The 23,956-nt window shown below is 38.9% G+C and overlaps 1 long non-coding RNA gene across 1 annotated transcript; it reads left to right on the top strand.

Moving 5' to 3' along the window:
* Positions 1–12,597: 12,597 nt before the first annotated feature.
* On the top strand, positions 12,598–14,438 carry LOC110694164. Its single transcript, XR_002505778.1, has 2 exons — positions 12,598–12,902; positions 14,216–14,438. It is a non-coding gene; the product is annotated as an uncharacterized LOC110694164 (long non-coding RNA).
* The last annotated feature ends 9,518 nt before the right edge of the window (positions 14,439–23,956 follow it).

The raw sequence follows: 23,956 nt of genomic DNA, 5'->3' as shown, positions 1-23,956 counted from the left end.
GGTTGGTCCATGATATGGGTCCAATAGTAGTGTAGTTGGATGGGGCTTGCAAAGACCTTTCCAACGATATATTATAAGCCCAATTCTGATGAATATTGAGGAAGTTATGGCCAATTTACCAAACTGGGCCCGGTTTGAGCTTTATGTACGGCCCAATGATCTAGAGGAGGGCCTAATATGATTTATCATTCCTAATGAAATTAGGAATGGTTTTAGTCTTCTAGATTCTTCTAGAAGGTTCTTTTCATTCCTAATTCAATTAGCATTGATAAATTGACTTTTGTTGACTTTTCAGAGTTCTAATCAAAATCAAATAGCATTTTTGAGGAAATTATATTAATTTATCCTCCAGTACGGTAAACTTATCAGATTTTCGAAAACACGTTGGTATCAGGCTTGGCGCCTAACCCCAGGCCTTCGCGCCTAGTGCTAGCCATTGGCGCCCGGTGCTAGTGGTGGTGCCTGGCGCCAGCTAGCCAGGGTTGGCGCTGGCCCTTTTTCCTGAGCGTCAGGCTCTGTTTTGTTAATTTATCTTTTTTGCTGATTTTTTGCTATAAATAACGTATTTAAAAACTCCGTTTTGATTCACCAATTATCATCATCTACATCTATCATTCACCAATTCTCATCATTCGCGAGTTCTCATCTACAATCAGTTTTAATCATTCGTCTGTCTTAAAATATTCAATTCTCTCTAAAACTTTGTTTTCACATACAAAATTCGGCATTCAAAAGATCTAGATACACCTAGCCATATTCGAAGTTGCCTTCGCCCTAGACGTGAAAGGTTTAATTTCTGAGGGTTTGGTCCCAAATCTCTCTTTCAATTATTAATTTAATTGTTGTTTATTATTTTCCTTGAAGTTACTAATGTGTGTATTTTGTTAATAGAAAGAGGTACGAGGCATCAAAGTAAGTACTTTAATTGATTTATTGATTTTATGATGTAGAAACCATGTTTATATTGTTATTATGATATTCCTAGTATCATGTCTAGGGTAATTTTAATATTAAATATGATTCCAGCGATGCTTCCTATATTCTTCCTAATATTTATGATTGTTAGTATCATGTTAGGATTAAAGATTTGATTTTTATTGCTTAGTGACATGCTAGGATTTGTTATTAATCTTGTTAGTATCATGCCTAGGAACTTGCTATTTTTATTATGCTTTAACATGATTTATGATTATTTTTATAATTGTTTTGATTATAATTATAATTGTTATAATTTATAATTGTTATTATGAATATTATTATTATTATTTTGATGATGATTATTTTATTTTATGATTATTATCATGATTATTTCAATTATAATTTATTCTTATGATGATGATATTTATTGTTATTATAATTATAATTATTGTTATGATTATTATTATGTTGCTTGATTTGTTTATTTATAATTATTGCTTGATCACGCCTTTTATGCATATTTAAAGAGAATCTATACTTGTAATCACGCTTAATAAGATATTTAAGAATCTTGTTAGGCTTAATGTGATTATAATTTCACGCGATCGCCAATAATAGATTTATTTGTGCATTAAATTCAACCAACATAGATAAACAGGTTTAGGGTTAATCCTATTGATTGCATGTTAATTAGAAAGCGCACATGAATACGATCAGAATAAAGTAAAGGCCTATTATTAGGGCAGGTTCAATCTCTTTTAGGTTGAATTTGTACCTTCATCCCCAAACCTTTATTTGGTTCTAGACCTTATGGAGTTGACGATCTCTTGGGTCGTTAAGGGGTGTAACCTTCACCTCGTGAACGGTTTACAAGTTCCTAAAAAACTTGTTGGCGACTCTTTTGCTCTATCTTAGTGTATGATCACAGTGGGATTCGAGTTAGTGGGATTTTAAAGGCTTGAAATTATTCCCTACACTACGGAACCCATAAAAAACTCCGCGGGCTTTCTGGGAAACACCCGCGCCCGTGGCAAAAGTGCGGCGAATCCCCTGCTCCCAAAGGATTATCAGAGGCCGCGGTCTCTCTGGTACGAGCGGGCTCTCCAATCTACCCGCGCCCGCGGTAAGCCCGCGGCCAGACCGCGGAGAGTTCCTGGTCGAAATCTGCCACTTTTGTGCAAATGAGCCCGCGCCCGCGGCCTTCATACACGCGCCCGCAGACGACTGGCAGGGCTTGATGCCCTCTCCATGCCCTCTCTGAACCCTCTCCAAGCCGATAATTTCCTCCTTGCTTAATCAATATACCCCAACTTGATTCCCTTGCAAAGACAAATCCTAAATAACTACAAAAACAACAACGAAAAGGAATAAAAGGGAAAAAGAACCAAACAAAAGGAAAACACGAAGAAAACACGAAAAACACAAGGAAAGAAAGAAAGAAAGGGATTAAAGGAAAAAGGACCAAAAATAAGATAAGAAAGCATAAAAAGGAAGATGAAATCATCCTAAAAGACTACCCTATGAGTGTCATAAATGACACTCATCAAATTCCCCCAAGCTAGACTTTTGCTCGTCCCGAGAAAAACAAAGGCTAAAAAGGAAAAAGAAGAGCTTATTCAAAATAAGAAAAGAAAAAGAAAGAGATTAGAATATACACTAACTCACTTTCGTAGGAATCACGGTCAATTTTAGCAACAAAAGACAAGCCATTTAAACCCCTAGATCGCTTTAGAGGACGAGTGATGCTCTCTTAAAGGTTTCCTAGAGATAACCTATAACTCTTATTAAACAAACCAAAGAAGGAAAAATGAGGCAAAATACAAGAATAAAGAACAAAATAAAAATAAAAATCTTTGTGAAATAGACTTTGCAAAGTGACTATAGTTCAAATGAATAACAACCTTTCTAAAGTAAGTAATGGTATGCACGTTATAAGATATCTAAGGTTGATTGAAACTTAAATATGCTAAGCATAGGAACTAGTTGTCACACTCCACTTTCATCCCAAGCGATCTTACTGCGTTCCCCCTACTAATCTCATATCTCCTCTTAGTGAGCGTCTCATAGATTCCACGAAGGAACCGGAAAAAGATCGAATTTTTTGCTTACTCGACATCTTGACTTTGCATCCCCTTTCCTTAGGCTATAACCCATGATTCCCTCCACCAATGAATGACTCAACCCCTAGGTCAAAAGGTCTTCCCAATGGTTGTAACGTAAGGCAAAAAGGGTTAAGGTAGGCTAAATTTAAAATTTGGTGGTTAACCTAAATTGTGAAGCAAAGATTGGCCAAATCTTAACACCAAAATTGAGTAATCACCAAACAAAAACATATTAACATCCCAAGCTTATTCAAAGAAACAACCTACAATCATAAAAACAGAAAGCGCAAACACTTTCCCCCCAAGCTAAAAGGAGAATTGTCCTTAATGCATAAAAGGGAGAAAGACACTTGAATTTTTTTTTTTTTTAGAAATTTTCTCTTACTTTATCAAAGCATTAGTCCTTGCCTTTTTATTTGGGATGGCTTTTACTTAATCATTTGCCATTTATTTCCAAATATAAATAACCCAACCTTGTTCACCAATTCGAACCAAAATCAAAACTTATACACCACAATCTTCCAACATTGACCATTGCTTCACAAAAACCAAGAGAAAAGGAAAATGAAACAAAAGGCTCAAGAATTCTAAATATGTGGCTTGAAAAGAAGGGAAAAAAGTTTAAAGGGATATCAAGTAGGAAAATGTATCCCAAACCCAAAAGTAAAAATAAGGAAACTATTCTAGAAAAAGGAAAAATACCTCCTCGAAAAGATGCCTTTGTCCTCCCTAGGTGGTTCGGTCTCGGTCTTAGGAATCATACGTTAAGATTCAAGATTAAGTTTGCAAAAGTCAAGGATCCATGCCGCTCATGCAAGAATATGATGAAAACTTGAAAAAGTATGAATCTCACATGGTTGTAGCAAAAACTCACTAAGGTTGTCAAATCGAAGATAGGGAGCAACTACCAACATGCCACAAACAAGTAGAATCCGGCTTCATGATCTCCCTAGTTCTAGACAACTACCCTAGCATGCTTTATCCTAGAATCAACCAAACGTATTCTCAAACCGTGCATACCATGACCACCTACTAAGGTTATTATCCAAAAGAAAGAGTCCACTGTTTACAAATCCAAGTAAAAAAAAAAATGAAAGAGTGAAAAATAAAGCGTCAAAAAGCTATATACAAAACCAAGAACAAAAAGAAGAGAAAAGAAAAGAAAAGAAAATAAAATATGGAAAACCAAGATAAAGGAAAAGTAGGAGATCAAAGAAAAGGACAAAGATGCAATCATAACACGTATTTCCCAATCGACAAACAAGTGGTCAAATGGCCACATCGCCAAAGACCCCAAACACACTAGGTGTTATAATCATACATCCTTGAACCGCTCAACTCTCCTAAAACTAATCCTAAACTAAGAAACAAAGAAAATTAAAGGAAGAAAAGTAAGGAGATAAAAAAAGAAAGGCCTCACCAAGCGTCCAAGCTATGCTGCAATAATAAAGGAGCAAGATTGACCTCCTCTAAGAAGCTTCGAAGACCAAAGCAGTGGCAATGAGCAAGGTGAGAAAAAGAAAAGAAAAGGACTATATACAAAATGAAATTGTTAGTAACTTCCAAACAAAAGCGAACAAAAGTAAACTTATGCAAAAACTATGTACAAAGAACCAGAGAAACCACCATCATCATCATCAATAGAAGGGACCACAAAACATCATCATAAAAACCAAAACAACAAGATAAACAACATACCAACGAGACTACTAAGAGCGAAGCAAAAGAAATCCATCAAAGCCCATTCAAACACATCCCCAAGAGTCTAAGGTGCCTCCCCAAAAGCCTACCCAAAAACATCCTAATTGATTCCCCCTCGTACAAAATAAGGGCATCGACCGCGATGCTTAAAAACAAGCAAAGCTAAAAGGGAGGAAACAAAAAAGGAATCAAACAACCAAGGGGGAAACTATTGGCCACTAGGGCCGGCACCACCATCACCCACATCCCAACCTCCAAAATAACCGGGAGGGAACCCATAGCGACTCTTAAAAAGGTCAAGTTGAGATGTGGATAATTGGTCAAAAGGCCCCGGTTGCATACAAAGCTCGGGGTGAGTGGGGTGAACATAGTATTAGTCGGGGTCACCCCGATAATCACTCCCCCCCGAGACCCGAATAGTCATAATGACCGGACTCATCTGGGAAGTAACGCCTTGGCTCATCGGGGCTCTCAACCCCGGGCCAATATGGGTACGTGGGGAGGTTGTCACCACCCCTAGATGGCACCGACCCTTGTTGGGGCGGCACATAAGGGTAGTTTGGAAAGACAAGGTTGATGGTTCGAATGCATACCTTGCATGCTCAATTGCATGCGCTCCTTATGCTCACACATAGCCTCCATCTCACGGAGATATGCATCTCCTTAGTTGTCTTGTTGGTGATGTTGGTGTCTTCTTCTTCCTCTTTGTTGCGGTTGTTGTGTTTGTTGTTGCTCTTCTTCATCTTCTTCATCTTCACCACCTTCTCCTTCTCCTTCTCCACCTTCACCATCATTCCCATCATCATCATCATCGTCCTCATCAACATCATCCTCCTCCATAACATTCTCAATCCTCCCGTCATCCTCGGGAATCCTCCAAACGATCCTAGCCTCTCGAGTGATTGAGGTGGCAGCCGGGTTTGGGAGCATACAATGGTTCACATTTCGCACTAGCCAAGAGTACCCACCGTTTCCCTTAGTCTTAGAAATGAAGCGCAAGGTGTTAAGTTGCTTCATATCCAAATACATGTCTTCACTCTTTCCTATCGGAGTGCAAGACCTCAAGAAATGCTCTTGCTTGAAATAATACACCAACCTAGTAATCATACCACCACAATGAATCTCACCCGTCTTCTTCCCAGTGGCGATCAACTTACAGCAATTCATGAAAAAATACCCAAAAATCAACCTTGGCCCCAAATCCAGCCTTGTAGCCATCCAAAGCACCAAGATCTCCTCCCTCGAAAGCTTCCCAAGATCTTTCTTACTAAACACTTTATACCCAAGAATCCGATGGAGAATACGAAGAGCCGGGTGAACGATCTCGCTAGCAAGTGATTCCTTAGAGTGAAACGACTTCTTCCTATATATGGTTCTCCACCAAGCAACCTCATTGTATTCGGTCTTGTGAAGGGCAACCAAGGGATCAAAAATGTCGGTATTTGGGTTGAAACCAAGGGCTTTGTTGAATTCCGAAAGGTTCATGGTATGCTTGGAATTTAAAAGTTGAAAAGAGATGATATAGTCGGTATCCCCAATCATATTAAACTCAAAGGTTGAGAAAAATTCAATGCATGGTTCCAAATAAGTTTGGGGGGATGACTTTACAAACTCATCCAAACCAAGATTACGGAGCAAAATATTTAGATTGGCATCAATACCCAATTTTACCATATCCTCGGGAAAATAGTTGCGGGACAGTCTAAATTTCCGGGATTTCATTTTATTATAGATAGGGGTGTTCTTAGCTTGGTTATGAAATTTGAGAGCGGGTAAAGGAGGAGGTGGGGCATTATCTTTATTAGTTTGGTTTTAAGGGGGTTCGGTGTTTGAAGGTTGGCCACGAGAAGATTCCCCGGGGGATTGGTTTGAACTTCTCTTGCTACTCTTAACTCTCCTCAACAAATCCATAGTTTCAAGCTCAACCAATACAATGAATCACAAAGAACATCCAAATTCAACACTACCACCAACGTGAACAAACCTCCATTCACAAGACCACCCAAAACCATCACAAACTACAAAGTACCTGTTACAAGCAACAAACAACCAAAACTCCAACAACAACCAACAAAATTAACAATCTATCACAAAAAAGAAGCATAAAAACATCCAAAATAATTCCAAAACCACCATACAAACAACCAAAAACGTCATACTCAAGCTTAATCAAGGCCACTCACAACCAATGCATAAAAATCAATTGAAATTGAAAAAAATAAAACAAAGGTGAGATGTATACCAAGATTGAAGACTCAAAGCAAGCACAAAACCGAGTAGACACGAAATTCCCGAAGAAAACCACAAGAAAGAAGAGCAAACTTGATGAAAATGGAGTATGAAGGAAGTTTGGATGGAAATTTTAGAGAAAATAAGGGTGAATTTGAGTAAAATTGAGTGAAAGAGATTATTTGGGGGTTAGGGTTTGAGAGGAGGAAGAGAGAGAATGGGGAAAATATAGAGTGAAAGGGAAAATAAGAGAGGAGAGAGAAAGAGAGAGGAACCGGACTTTGTAAAACCCAGATCCCCACGCCCTCTCTCGACAAACCCGCGCCCGCTCCAGAACTTCCGCGGGGCAACCGCGGAGAGTTTCTGGAAAATCCGAAGAATTTCATACCTGTCAGGGGCCATGCTCGCTCCAAAATTCCCGCGCCCGCGGAGAGACCGCGGAGAGTTCCTAATCCAATTTTAGAAAATTAGCTGCGCCCTCTCTGAATTTCCTCCCGCGCTCTCTCTAAGGCACCCGCGCCCGCGGAGAGCCCGTGGAGAGCTACTGATCCAATTCCCACTATTGAAAGCAAGGGCACCCGAGGCCTCTCCAAGCCCGCGGGGTTCCCTCTCCCTTGCACTCTAAAACCTCTTATCACCCTTACAAATATATTTAGTCCATATATGATTAATGAAGGCTCCTTACAAAACAAACCAAAAACACAAGAAAGGGGTAAGAGCAAAAATCAACAAAAAACCAAAAATAAAAGAAAGAAAGGAAAAGAGAGTAAAGGTGAGAATCCGGGTTGCCTCCCGTAAGCGCTTTTGTTTAACGTCGCTAGCTCGACGTTTACCACCCCACTCAAGGTGGTTTAAAAAGAATCATTTTATGAATAAGGCCAACAAAGACTCCATCAAAATATTTATTAAGCCGATGACCGTTAACCTTGAAAGAAGATGAGGAATCCAAAGGAGAAATCTTCACGGTGCGATTAGCAAAAACATCTTTCACCAAGAAAGGACCACTCCATTTTGACATGAGCTTTCCGGGAAATAACTTCATTCTCGAGTGGTAGAGGAGGACTTTACCACCCACAAAAAACTCCTTCTTCTCAATAAGATTATCATGAGCTTCTTTGGAACGAGGTTTGTAGGTGCTAGAACAGTCGTAAGGATCAAGTCTAAGATCTACTAGCTCATGAAGGTCCAACCACCTTTTCTCCGCAACACTTTCTAAATCAAAGTTTATCTTTTTGATTGCCCATAAAGCACGGTGTTCAAGCTCCACCGAGAGATGGCAAGACTTGCCATAGACAAGGCGATATGGAGTGGTACCAATAGGCGTCTTAAAAGCCGTCCTATAAGCCCAAAGAGCATCATCTAACTTGTCCGACCAATTCTTTCTATTCCTTGCAACCGTCTTCTCAAGAATGAACTTATTTGACGATTGGAGACCTCAACTTGGCCACTCGATTGAGGATGATATGGGAGGCCGAACCGTTGATGCACTCCATGTTTCCTCTACATCTTTTGGAAGGCGTTGTGAACAAAATGAGATCCGTTATCGCTTATCATAGCCTTAGGCACGCCAAACCTTGGGAAGATGATTTTGTTGAACAACTTCAACACTACTTTGTGGTCATTAGTAGGGGAGGCAATGGCCTCAACCCATTTAGAAACATAGTCAACAACCACAAGTATGAATTGATTACCATATGAAGATGGGAATGGTCCCATGAAGTCAATCCCCCAAACATCGAACTCCTCTAACTCAAGAATGGGTTGTTGAGGCATCTCATGCCTCTTGGAGATATTTCCAACCCTTTGACATCGGTCGCATGACTTTAAAAAGCCCCACGAATCTTTGAAGAGATGTGGCTACCACAAACCACACTGAAGAACCTTAATGGCGGTCTTTGAAATGCCCATATGACCGCCACTTGGATCCGAATGGCACGTCTTTAGAACACTTGGCACCTCTTCATTCGGGACACAACGCCAAAGAAAACCATCCACCCCGCGTTTATACAAGATTGGTTCATCCCACAGGTAATGTCTTGCCTCCCTCTTGAGCTTCTTCTTTTGGTTCTTGGAGAAAGAAGGTGGAAACTCCCCACATGCTAGAAAGTTCACCAAGTCAGCATACCATAGGAGATCCTTAACCTTAATGGCATACAAGACATCATCAAGCATTCTATCTTCAATTGGTAGACCATCATCATGAATTTGATCACCCTCAAGGCGAGAAAGATGGTCCGCCATAACATTTTCCGCACCCTTCTTATCCCTAATCTCTATTTCAAGAGTTTGTAATTCAAGCACCCAACGAATCAACCTTGGCTTGGACTCTTTCTTGGCAAAGAGATACTTGAGAGCCGCATGATCCGTGAAGACAATGGTCTTGGAACCAAACAAATAACACCGGAACTTCTCGAAAGAGTGAACAATGGCCAAGAATTCTTTTTCCGTTGTTGTGTAATTCTTTTGGGCCCCATTTAGTGTCTTGGACATATAGTAAATCACATAAAGCATCTTGTCCACACGTTGTCCCAAAACACCTCCAATTTCCCAATCACTAGCATCACACATCAACTCAAAGGGTAGATCCCATCTTGGGGCTTGAACAATGGGGGTAGAGATTAGGGCCTTCTTCAATCTATTAAATGCTTCCAAGAATTTATCATCAAAAACGAACTCAACATCGTTTTAAAGAAGATCATAAAGGGGCTTGGCAATGAGTGAGAAATCCTTGATGAATCTTCTATACAAACTCGCATGACCCAAAAATGATCTCACTCCCTTGACATTCACCGGAGGTGGAAGCTTCTCAATAACCTCAATTTTGGCCTTATCCACCTCTATCCCTTTATGAAAGATCTTATGCCCAAGCACTATCTCTTCCTCTACCATGAAATGACATTTATCCCAATTCAAGACAAGATTAACCTTTACACACCGAGCCAAACATTTCTCAAGATTAACTAGGCACTCTTCAAATGAAACCCCACCTACGGAGAAATCATCCATAAATACCTCCATATCTTCCTCCAACATGTCTCAAAAAATGCTCATCATGCACCTTTGGAAAGTTGCGGGGGCATTACAAAGGCCAAAGGGCATTCTCCTATAGGCAAAGGTCCCTAGGGGCATGTAAATGTTGTCTTCTCTTGATCTTTGGGGTGGATTGGAATTTAGAAAAATCCCGAATAGCCATCAAGGAAGCAATAGAACTTGTGCCTTATTAGTCTCTCTAACATTTGATCAATGAATGGAAGGGGAAAGTGATCCTTTTTGGTGGATGTATTTAGACGTCTATAGTCTATACACATCCTCCAACGTCTATAGTCTAGTTGGAATGAGCTCACCACTCTCATTCTTGACTACGGTCATACCCCCCTTCTTAGGAACGACATGAACGGGAGAAACCCACCTAGAGCTTGAGATGGGGAATATGATTCCCGCATCCAAGAGCTTGGTGATCTCTTTTTTCACCACCTTTCCCATTTGAGGGTGTAGCTTTCTTTGTCGTTCAATAGAAGGAAGGGTGCCTTCCTCAAGCGTTATGTGGTGCGTACACAAAGCGGGGCTTAGACCTTTAAGATCATCGATAATATAGCCCAAAGCACCTTGGTGCTTTCTCAAGACACAACATAACGCTTGAGCTTGGCTCTCGCTCAAGGTTGCACTAACAATTACGGGGTAAGTGGAATTTGGGCCTAAGAATTCATACCTAAGGTGTGATGGTAGAGGTTTGAGCTCTACCATAGGCACACCTTTACCTTCTTTTGTTGCGGCCGCTTGCAAAGCTTCATGGCTTGACATCTTCAAGCACATTTGTTCATCCACTTCCTCCATGCTTCCATTAAGAAATTCCTCATACAATGCTATCTCCTTGCATGGTACACTTAGCTTGTCTTTGTTCAACAAAACATTCTCAAGAGCATCGTTAGAGGTGAGCAACTGCTCATGCATGGAAGACACAACATGATCAAGAGAGTCAATCATCATGAAATTTTCAAGAGAAGAATTTGGATATTTCATACTTTCATTCAAATCGAATTCTATGACCTCATCTCCTACCTTAAGGGAAATCTTTGCACACTTTACATCTATCATAGCCCCCGAGGTAGCAAGAAAGGGTCTACCTAGAATAATTGGAATGGTGGCATCTTCATCCATTTCTAAGACAACAAAATCCATCGGGAACACAAACTTCCCAACCCTCAACGGAACATCTTCCACTTTACCTTTTGGAAACTTGATTGACCTATCGGCTTATTGCAAGGTAATGTAAGAAGGTAAGAGTTCCCCTAGATTAAGTCTTTGATAAACCGAATATGGCATTAAGCTTACACTAGCTCCTAAGTCACATAAGGCATTATCAAATTGCATCTTGTTAATAGCATAAGGGATAGAAAAGTTTCTGGGGTCTTTCAACTTAGGTGGCATTTTGTTCATGATGATCGCACTACAATTTTCAGTCAAATTGATTGTCTCCACAACATCACAAGTCCTCTTTCCGCTCAAAATTTCTTTGAGGAATTTTGCATAATTAGGCATTTGGTTGATCACATCGGTGAAAGGTAGAGAAAGGTGAAGTCGTTTGAGCATATCAATAAATATCCCAAATTGCTCATCCAATTTGTGTCTCATGAAATTTTTGGGATAAGGGAGCTTGGGTTTCACAATCTCTTTCTCTACACTCACCTCTCTTGGTGTCTCAACCACAACCTCATTTAAAGATGCTCTACATCACTCATTCTCAACTAAAACTTCCTTTGGGACCTCCTTGTTATCACTCCTCCTTAGTAATCTCTCCTCAAGAACCTTACCACTCCTTGTAACAATAGAATTCACGGGTTTCTTGGGATCTAGGCCTTTGGAAGGTAAAGAAGAAGGGCTTGATTGGTCTTTCAAAGCACTAGCAAGTTGAGAAATTTTGTTTTTTGAGCATTTTGTTGTGGATCATCATTTCATTGAACTTCTTGTCACTAACGGCCATATATGTGTTCAACAACTTGGTTTGATTTTCAATTATTTCCTCCAAATTGGTCCTATAAGAAGATTGTGAATAGGAATTTTCACCTTGAGTCTTTGGAACAAACCCGGGTGGGGGACCTCTTTGAGAATTATTTTGAAAATTGCCCCTACCTTGATTGTTCCAATTACCCCTATTTTGATTTTGACCATAACCTTGATTATGGTTTCCACTACCTTGGTTATGATTTCCATAACTTTGGTTTTGATTACCATAATTTTTGTTTTGATTTTGAATACTATAACCTTGATATTTATAGTTGCCACGAGAACTTTGGTTCCCTTGGTTCCTATAACCACCACCTTGGTTATAATTGTTAAAACTACCTTGGTTTTGGTAATTCCTATTCCATTGACCTCTTTGATTATCAAACCTTTGCACATTATTATTTGACACATAATTCACATGCTCACTCTCACTATTATTGAAATCATCACCACAATCCGGAGAAGCATGAGGGCAATTACAAGAGTAATAATCATAAGATCCACATGCATCACAAATAGGGGTGAAACAAATTCGGGTTAAAACCGAACCAAACCGAAAACCGAACCGAATAAGAAATATGGTTCGGTTTTTTTTCGGAAATGGTTCGGTTCGGTTTTTAAAAAAAAAAATAATTCGGTTTTCGGTTTGGTTTCGGTTTGAGGAAATAAAAAACCGAAAAAAACCGAAAACCGAAATTTTGGCCCAACATAAAAAAAACCCTTGGCCCAGCCCAAATTTACCCTAAGTATAAAATCAGAAAAAAAAAAACCCTAAGTCCCTAACCCTCAATCCCTCATTCTCTCTCGGTCTCTCCTAGTCTCCTGACTTCCTCTCCTCTAATCCTCTTGCGAATTTCTCAGTTTCATTGCGAATCCAGATAGCTCACCTTTTCAGTTTCACTCTCCACCGTTGCCGTTCACCACTTCACCACTTCACCGTTCAGATTGGTGAGTGTTCGTTTGTTTTTTTGTTTTTTTTGGTTTGGTTTACTTGGATGTTTTTCTTGTATTCATGATTTTGATTCCAATTTTTATGCAATGCAATGGTTGTGTACTTGTATAGTTGTATTATGTAAATTCTTCTCTGTAACTTTTAATTTTGGTAATTTATTTCGAGGATATGTTTTTAACTAGTGTGTGTTTTAGAGCCTAGTAATTTATGGTTCTTACTCACCCAATCTCTCTCTTCTGAATTCAATTTCTCAGCATGTCATTGTTCAAGATTTTGCTTCATTATTCAAGACACGTCAAATTGGGTCAAATAAAATTGCTCAACAACAACTCATCATTTTCACATCTCACCCACCAAAAATTAAAAAAAAAAAAAAGAAAAAACGAATGTGCTTTCGTGATGATCGATGATGAAGATTGATCTGCCTTTGCGATGATCTGATTTGATGTTGATAATTTTGATTCTTCTCTGTAGTTGTCTTTTTATGATCAATAAAAGAAAAAAGGATCTAGTCATCTGATTTTTTGATGATGTGATCAATTTGGTTATTGAATTAGAGTAATTAAATTAGAGTAAGAAAAAAGAGAGAAGAATTTCGAACAAGTTGAAGCAATAAAGCAGCTTCTGAATTGTGATAATTGTCGCCCACCAATATTTTAAATTTTGTTTTCCCTTTTTTGTTTTAAAAAAGAAAAATTGTTTTCCTTTTTTTATACCAAACAAAAGGAAATTAATTGGTTGTTAATCGTTTACGTTTTCTTAGTAATACCAAACAACTAGTAAGGGTAACACTATACATTACCCTTTCCCCTCCTAATTTGTTTCCATTCCGTTACCTTTACAAAGTTGATACCAAACGCCCCCTTAGTTTCATGTGGGTTTTTTTTTTAATTTTTATTTTATTTTGGGGTAATTTAGTATGAATTAGTACTTTTAGTTCAACTTGAAGAGTTGATAATGATAAGTGTCATTCTCGTGTAAGAAGAATAGGAAATGGAAGTTTTTGTTTATTGGTAAATATATGGTACTCCCACATTAATTATTATGAGATTATTGTAATATATTGATTTTGCTTCTGGGGTAGCTTAATTTGAGCTATAATTTGTTGGGTTGAAGTGGTTTTTGTGCGAATTTGTGTTTTTTTTTGCTGTTTATACTTAGTTGTTTCTTCTTGTTGTGTTTTTTCTTCTGAACAATGGGTTTTGACTTCTGATTGCATTTTTTCATGTCTATGTCACAAATTTGAGTAAGCTGAAAAACTGACTTGTGAAATTGAGGATATATGGATGGAATGACAATTTCTTTGCAGTTGTAGGGTTCTATGCTGCTGAGTGCTGACCTGCTGTAATGATGTTGCTGCTGCCCTGCTGCTTGTTGCTACTGCTGTTAAACAATTGTTAAAGTTGTAATGTTGAACAATTTTATTTTTTTTTGGGATGAGGTGTTGAGCTTTTATAACTTTGAATTATAACTTTGAAGTTTTAGAACTTGTTAATGTTGTTTAAATCTCATTAAGCATTTATGCTACTACATATGTTGTTGAATATAATATTTATATGATTTAAGCCCACAAAAATTGCAGATTAAATCCCAAATAAACAAGGCCCAAAAAAATTCGGTTTGGTTCGGTTTTCTCTTTTGAAACCGAAATTTGTATGGTTTGGTTTGGTTTGGTTTGGTTTCAAAAGTAAAGTGGTGCGGTTTGGTTTCCAAAAACCAAAAACCGAACAAAAATTGCAGATTAAATCCCAAATAAACAAGGCCCAAAAAAATTCGGTTTGGTTCGGTTTTCTCTTTTGAAACCGAAATTTGTATGGTTTGGTTTGGTTTGGTTTCAAAAGTAAAGTGGTGCGGTTTGGTTTCCAAAAACCAAAAACCGAATTAGTGTGGTTCGGTTTCGGTTTGGCCTATAAACCAAACCGAAAACCGAACTTTCACCCCTAATCACAAAACAATCAACCACTAGGCATATTATTTGAATAGGGAGGGGGTTGAGAGTTAGAAAAGGTACCTCTCCCCTTAAATTGGGAGGGAGAATTTCAAGCTTGAGAAGAAGAGGAACCTTCCAACTTGGCCTTGATTGCGGTCATTTCTTTCCCCAAGTTTGTCATTTGTGAGGATAAGTTGTTGATTGCATTTAGATGGTCTATAGAGTACACCGAAGAGCAACTCTTGCTAGTTGAATCCTTCTCACCATCTTGCCAATCTTTATAGACCACTTTTTTAAGGGGGGTAAGTCGGATATCATTCCTCTAATTAAACCACTTGTTTGAACCTGATAGAGGAGTAAACTAGTCGTTAATTGCCTATCCCAAAATCAAACACTATTTATAAAATCCTAAACCAACCTAAAACAGGTATAGGTAAGTATAGGGTCGAAACCAAAGGAGTTAATTGGTTTTATCTTTAGCCTAAATCAAGCTATTTCGGAGATTGAAGTGAGAAAATGGTTGGTGTTATGATAGCAAATTAGACTAATCAAGTAATTCGATAAGCTAAATGCTAGGGATATTGGTTCCACATGCTAATTCAATAATCGTGCTAATCGACAATTTCTTCGTTTGATTCAAGCATTGCAAAGGACAAAAAATAGTAACAATCAAGAGAGTTCAAGAGCTATCTCCTAGAGGCCAAACTAGGGGTCACTATGTTTGACTAATCAAGGAAATTCACAATCAAACTCAATCAATTAAAGCAATTCTCAAATTGATGGGTCATGTCATTAAGAAATGCAATGCAATCTAGATTAATCTTATAGGTTGATCATTCCTAATCTAATTAATCACATGCAAAACTATGTCAGCCAATTTAATTGCAACAATTCAATCAATCAAAGATCATCAACTAGCACAAATTATCAATCAAGCATGCTTCCCCTTCTCCCTAGCAACTAATCTACTCACTAATCATGGTGTAACTCAAGAATTATTATTGATCATCATTCTTGATTAAAATCAAGAGAAAGCAATATCAAATGCAATATCCAAATCAAATCCAAGAAATACAAACAATCAAAGATGAAACTAAATCAATCAAGTAAGAGATGAATTAGAAGAAGAAAATCTTACTAACATTAATGATTGAAAATGAAGAAATCCAAGCACAATTGATCCAATGTTGAAATACTAATCCAATACCAAGAACTTCTCTCTAACTTCTCTCTCTAAAATTAAGCTAATGAAAATTATCTAAAATTTATCTTCAAAAAGGAATTACAAGTGTATTTATAGGAAAAGAAGAAAAACAGGATTCCCGCGCCCTCTCCAATAAACCCCGCGCCCGCGGAAAAATGCGTACGGAACCCATAAAAAACTCCGCGGGCTTTTTGGGAAACACCCGCGCCCGCGGAAAAAGCACCCGCGCCTTCGGAAAAAGCGCGGCGAATCCCCTACTCCCAAAGGATGATCAGAGGGCCGCGGGCTCTCCAAACTACCCGTGCCCGCGCCAGCTGCATTCATACTCGCGCCCGCGGCAGACTGGCAGGGCTTGATGCCCTCTCCATGCCCTCTCTAAGCCCTCTCCAAGCCGATAATTTCCTCCTTTCTTAATCAATATACCCCAACTTGATTCCCTTGCAAAGACAAATCCTAGATACCTACAAAAACAAACAACGAAAAGGAATAAAAGGGGAAAAGAACCAAATAAAAGGAAAACACGAAAAACACAAGGAAAGAAAGAAAGAAAGGGATTAAAGGAAAAAGGACCAAAAATAAGATAAGAAAATATAAAAAGGAAGATGAAATCATCCTAAAAGACTAACCTATGAGTGCCATAAATGACACTCATCAGAACCCTATACTTAACTCCCAAAAATGTATACCTTATTTTCGCCAAAAATATGCACCCTATTTTTAATTTTTTTCTTTTTCAAAACGTAAAGTCAAAGTCAATTTGAGTCAAGTCATTAAAACAAAATGGTTTAATTTACAGCGCGTGGTCAAGGAAGGAAGGGCGTTTGATCAAAGACAACCTTTTTATTCAAGTTCAACTTTTCGACAAGCCAATCGCTTGTAAAGGAAAGCTAAGACAATAATGGCAACTCAAGAGGAATTTAATGAACTTAGGAACCTATTGATTACTGTGACTGAGGCGTTAAAGGTTTTAACCCTCAAAATCAATGATCTTGTGAAGTAACAACAGATGGACCTCATGCAAGAAAGTATGAGCAAACTGTCTAGTGACTATAAGTTTTAAGGAATTAGCTCACAAGGCGTCTCGGTGGACAAGGATCTTCTTCCGCAGAAGTTCAATGCCAACGACATCCCGAAATTCAAAGCGACGGACAACCCTTACCTTCACCTAAGTGCCTTCGAAACAATAATGAGCATTAAGGGTATTGACAAAAAGGTGTTTCCCTCTTTGTTCTCCCTATCTCTTGAAACCGTTTGCCAACAATGGTTCTTCTCTCTTGAGAAAGAAAGAACCTCTACTTGGGAGTCTATAGTAAACGCTTTCATTGATAGATACAAGTGCAACATTCAAGTTGAAACTGACTTTAGGGAACTTTAAATCCTCAAGCAGAAGGAGAATGAAGGTTTCACTTCTTTCTTCAACAAATGGAGAGAAACCTCTGCTAAGATGATTGAAGTACCAAGTGAAAAAGAATCTGTAAGGTTATTCATCAAGAACCTCCAAGAGAAGTACTCCAAGCATCTCAAATACCAGAATAATTTCCATACCTTCAAGGTCGTCTATGACATTGGAATCAATATTGAAGACGACCTGACTAAGCTGAAAGATACTAACAGTAACTCTAACAGTGGCCGGAAAGGCAAGAAGAACGACAATCCTTCTTCTTCCAAAACCACCCACTCAAACAATGTTAGTACCTTTATCTTAAGTGAAGTCCTTGCTATGAATAATCAAGGACAAAAGAAACAATTTAGGAGGAATTTTACTCCTATTGGTATGAGTTATGACACCACATTTAACCGATTAAATGCAAAAGGTTTTATAACTCTTACTGGACCATTTGGGGACCCACTGGTCGAGAAAAGGATAGCTAATTGGAACCCCAATGCACATTGAAAATATCGCCAAGGTAGGGGCCATCTTACTGAAAATTGTTGAAAGCTTAAGGAAGATATCCAAGATTTAATCGATAACAACAAACTGCCCTTGCCTCCTGCCAATAAGAAGCCGAGCATTGATAATGCACCTCTCGCTCACTCCTTGGCCATCTCTGATGAGGAAAACGAGGTTGATCCCTCATCTCTCATCAGGCCTATCGAAGAAATCCATGCTATTGAAGAAGAGGAGGAGATCTTTTTCGATGCCATGGATGACTTTCCTGAATTAGGAAGTAAAGAGGATATACAATTGCTTACATTGTCCATGTTGGAGGGATCAAATGCGTGAAGCTCTCGAAGTTGTGAAGAAACAATCAAAAGAGCTTCAGGAAAAATGTGACAAGGTCCCATCCACAAAGAAGAGGCCCTTCTCTCTACAAGTAATTGACAGACCCAAGAAGATTAATAAACTCTATACTCCAATTAAGATTTCATATGCTAAAATGTTCAAAATGCTCTCTGAGAGTGGCAAGGTCAAACCTCTCGAACCGAGACCATTTGAATCGCTAAAAAGGACAGATAGGTTCTACTGTCAATATCATCGATCAGGGGGTCACACTATTGTATACGTTTTTAAATTTAAAGATTTAATTCTGAAAATGATTGATGACAAAAAGTTAGTCCAAATTCCACAAGAGGAAGACATAAGTATTAATGGAGTTTTGGACAATGATGAAGAAGATGTTTACTTAAAAGACATGGATGGACCTTCACCCTTAGTGTCATATGCCATGGATGATTTCTGGGTTGAAGAAGACTCATTTATAGACGTCCTCACGAGATTTGGGAGAATGCAACCTCCCATTTCAACATAACCTATACCAACTGTGCAACAAGTTCCCATATCTGTCATAGTAGACAATGATATTGTCAAACAGTTCAAGAAAACCAAGGTTGAGATGAATGTATGGAAACCTCTAGCAACATCTTGAGAACATAGGTTGGTAGTGATGAATGCCTTGGATAAGATAGGGATAGATTCTGACACCACTCCTGAGGGGTTGGCTAACTTTCTTACGAGTGATCTCCCTAGTCCTATCAACTTGATCACCTTTATCGACAAGGATTTACCTCTAGAAGGTGACAAGCATTATAAGGCACTAAACCTCACAGTAGTTTACAAGAGAATGAACGTCCCTATGACTCTAGTAGACAGTGGGTCGGCCTTTAATGTCTGTCAACTCAAAACTGCGAGGTTGCTAGGCATAAGGGATGAAGACTTAACCCCGTCAACATAAGGAATAAGAGCTTACGATAACACTCGTCATCAAGCTCTTAAAAAGATTACCATGAATAAGAGCTTACGATAACACGCTACTACATTTCAAGTAGTAGATATTAAGGCTTCATTCAATTTATTGTTCGGACGCCCTTGGCTTCATGACCTAAAGGCCGTCCCTTCATCCCTTTACCAACAGGTAAAGGCCATAGTTGGAGGAATTCCCATTACGATTGATGCTTCACCCATGAGGATTAAAGCCATAGAAAATCCAATAATTAATGTTGAGCACGATGAAGATGATGAAGATTTGTGGGGTTTTAATGTAGAGGTCTCCTTAATCGAGGATGATGAAAGGACCCCTCTCTGCCACGACCCCCACTCCAATATGATAGTGAACGCTATTCTAAAGAAACAAGGACATTTTCCTAGGATGACTCTAGGAAAGAAGAAAGGAATAGCAAAATAGATGGAATCACCTAGCCTCCCTAAATTAGACACTTTCGGAATTGGTTTCGAACCGACTCGGGAAGATCTCAAGCGAGCCCAGGAAAAGTCAAAGGCACGTAGAAACGCTCGCATCCAAAAGAAAGCAATCCCAATGGATCAGTATCCTCTTAAACTCAATGGACAATTCATAAAAGAAGGAGAGGACAATCCATGCTACGAATTTCCCGAACCTTTTTTCGTAAATGGCATAATGCAACCGGGATGACATCCCAACTCCTACCCACAAGGAGAAAGCACCCCCATGCTTTGACTTTATGTCATGGGATTACTTTTTGGACGAGAAAAAGATGAGCCGACGTACATAGAGGATAATTCCTTGCTCATCCAAACGATCCTACAAAGCGAAAGTTGTGATCCCTCAAGGCTCATTACTCCAGCAGAAGGATCACTACAAGGGTTACGCAAGAAAGTCAAGGTGACTACTCCAAGTGGAAAGAGAATCTCCATTACGACGGGGCAAGGATCGATGTTCGAAGGGTCGTCTGAGTCAGAGTCGAAGTCAGAGTCTTTTCCTATAGAGTCATCTAAGTCTTTAGTTGTAGCACCCCCTTCTTCTATCTCTTCCCCTAGGATAGTTAACAATCAAGTCCCTGAGGACATATCTCTCTTCGATGTAATGATTTCTGAATTTAATAATATGTCTTCTTCCTCTTACTCCTCGTGCTTTTCTTTAACCCAAGATGATGAGCATTGCTTAACTAATAATGAAAATGAAAAAGAACTTATTAAAGCAATGGAACACTTGAAAAGAAAACACAGATAATTGAGGAAACTGAGACGGTTGATATCTCAAATGATTTAACCAATAAAAGAGAAGTTAAAATCGGATTAACACTTAATGATCAAGAAAGAACCGATTTAATCAATCTACTTAAAGAATTCATTGATGTATTTGCTTGGTCATATGAAGATATGGCAGCCATTAATAGAGAAATAGCTCAACACACCATACTGCTTATTCCAGGAATGAAACTTGTATAACAAAAGTTGCGTCGAATGAAACCCGACGTAGCTCTTAAAATAAAAGAAGAAGTTCAAAAACAGATAACTGCAGGTTTTATCAAGGTATCCAAATACCCCAAATGGGTCGCCAATGTCGTCCCAGTTCCGAAAAAGGATGGAAGGGTAAGAATGTGTGTCGACTATCAATATCTAAATAAGGCAAGTCTAAAGGACGACTTCCCTTTACCACACATCGATATTCTGGTAGATATTACAGGGAATCATGCACTTCTCTCGTTCATGGATGGATACGAAGGATACAATCAAATTCTCATGACAGAAGAAGACATGGAGAAAACCACCTTCATAACACCATGGGGTACTTACTACTACACGGAAATGCCATTCGGGTTGAAAAACGCGGGTTCTAATTACCAACAAGCAGCGACTGCCTTGCTCCATGACATGATGCACAAAGAAGTTGAAGTATATGTGGACGATATGATTGTTAAGTGAAAAGATCGCCCAGGTCATTTAATAGCCTTGATAAAATTCTTCGAAAGGCTAAAGAAAATACAACATGAGGTTGAATCCACCCAAGTGTGCTTTTGGAGTCACCTCAGGCAAGCTTTTGGGTTATGTCATAAGCTCTCGAAGAATAGAGATAGACCCAAACAAGATTAAGGCAATCATGTCAATGCCACCGCCCAAAACCGAGAAGCAAATTCGAGGATTTATTGCCCGGTTGCAATACATAAGTAGGTTCTTATCAAAATTGACAACAATATGTGAACCAATATTCAAAAAGCTTAAAAAGAATGTACCAGTAGTATGGGATGACGAATGTCAAAAGCCTTTGAAAAGATTAAAGCCTATCTCGCAAATCCTCCCGTATTGGCACCAGCACTTCCAGGAATTCCTCTTAGGTTGTACTTAACAGTCACTAAAGAAGCAATGGGAGTCATGCTCGCACAATAAGTAAAAGGCAAAGAAAATGCAATCTACTATCTAAGTAAAAAGATGCTCGAGTATGAGGTACGCTATACACCACTTGAGAAATTGTGCCTCGCATTGGTGTCGGCCACAACCAAGTTAAGACATTACATGCTCGTGCATACGGTTTTTGTAGTTTCCTGATTGGATCCACTCAAGTATTTATTTGAGAAGTCTACACTCAAAAATCTATCAAAGGATCCGTTGTTTTAGATTTTCTAGCGGACTTTCCAATAGAAGATTCAACGCCAATACATGACAATGAATTTCCAGACGAAGACTTGATGGTCACGGAGGATGATACTTGGACCTTATACTTCGATGGAGCCTCAAATCAAAAAAGGATGCGGCGTTGGAGTACTACTAGTATCACCTAAAGAAGAGCATATTCCAATCTCCATAATACTTTATTTTGACGTTACCAATAACGCTGTTGAATACGAAGCATGCGTGGTAGACCTTGAAATGGCTTTGGCATTGGGAGTGAAAAAATTATGAATATTCAGAGACTCTTCATTGATCATCAACCAGATCTCTAAGAGATGGCAAGTAAGGAGCGAAAGTCTAGCCCCTTACAAAACTTATCTGGAAACTCTCACTAATAAGTTAGAGAAGGTGAAATACACGTATCTATTTAGAGTGGAAAATTAATTTGCTGATACCTTAGCAAGACTAGCCTCAATGGTTAGGATTCCTACGGAAATCGAACGAATGCCTCTAACTATAGAAAAAAGGCATGAACCGGCTTATATTAAAGCTATAAAAGATGATGAAGTGACCCAAGATGAAGAAGAAGAAGAAGAAGAAGAATAAGAACTGTGGTATACATATATACTTAACTATGTCACCAAAGGAGAATACCCTCCCCATGCTGACAAAAGAGTAAAACGAGCATTAAGACTCTTGGCTTCCCAATACGTACTCATAGACAACGAGTTACATAAAAGGATACCTAAGGGTCGAGCTCTCTTATGTGTAGGAAAAACGGATGCTCAAAGAGCAATGAGGATAGTCCACGAAGGCATTTGTGGAACTCACGTGAACGGCAAGATGCTAGTCCAAAAGATAATGCGAGAAGGATACTATTGGACTACCATGAATAAGGATTGCCATAAATACGTAAAAATATCCCCTAAGTGCCAAATCTACGGGCCAATTTACAATATATTCCTCCATCAATACTCGATCTACATCTACACTTTGCCATGGCCATTCTCTGCATAGGGTATTGGCATTATTGGTAAAATCACTCCCCCAGGAACAGGAGGTCACGAATATATCGTAGTAGCAATTGATTGCTTCACAAAGTGGGTCGAAGCACAATCATACGCTAAACTCACTGCAAAACATGTAGCACTCTTTATTGAAAGAAATATTATTTTTCGACAGGGAGTCCCACATGAAATGATAAGTGACAATGCAACTCACTTTCAAGCTGAGTGTGAAGAATTGTTACAAAAATATGGCATCCAACATCATCATTCTTCTCCTTATAGACCTCAGGCAAACGGAGTAGTTTAAGCGGCTAATAAAAATTTAAAGACTATCATCGAGAAAATGACAGAAAACTACAAGGATTGGCCTGACAAACTCCACTTCGCATTGTGGGGTTATCGCACGTCAATTCCCACATTAACAGGAACTACGCCATTTTCCTTGGTTTATTGAATTGATGTCGTACAACCTGTAGAGCTAGAGATACCATCTCTACGCATTTCATTAGAAAGCGAACTCGATGAAGTGGAATGGATTAAGGCGAGATATGAGGAACTAATTCTACTTGATGAAAAACAACTAGAAGCTCTACATTATACTCAATGCTACCAAACTCGTATGGATAGGCATTTTAATAAGAAGGCCATGACAAGAAACATCAAAGTAGGAGACTTGGTGTTAAAAGCATTAAGAAAGAATGTTTTAGATCCAAGAGGGAAATTTAGGCCTAATTGGTCTGGACCCTATATTGTCAAAACAATCCTATCAGGAGGTGCAGCAAAATTAACTGATATGGATGGCAATGAGTTCTCGAACATGACAAACCTTGACCAACTTAAAAAATACTACCCATAATTACTTGAGTAGGATACTCAAGAGAGCTACGTGGGGCCTGATTCCTTAAGAAAGGATATGTAGGAAACCCTTTACGGGTGCGACCACTTTATATTTTGCAAACCTCGCATCTCAGACTGCCGCAGTAGGCGGTAGTCGTAAAAAAGTGTTTTGTCGGCGTCATAGAAAGAGTTCTTTCGCCAGACGATTAACTCTAGCGCCAGATGACAATGTCTGTCGCCTGACGCCAGACTGCCGCAGCAGGCGC

This window comes from Chenopodium quinoa, unplaced genomic scaffold (assembly GCF_001683475.1).
Source record: "Chenopodium quinoa cultivar QQ74 unplaced genomic scaffold, ASM168347v1, whole genome shotgun sequence".
NCBI classification, from domain to species: domain Eukaryota; kingdom Viridiplantae; phylum Streptophyta; class Magnoliopsida; order Caryophyllales; family Amaranthaceae; genus Chenopodium; species Chenopodium quinoa.
Note: the sequence above shows the minus strand (reverse complement) of the source record. Positions and strands in the feature narration are given on the sequence as shown.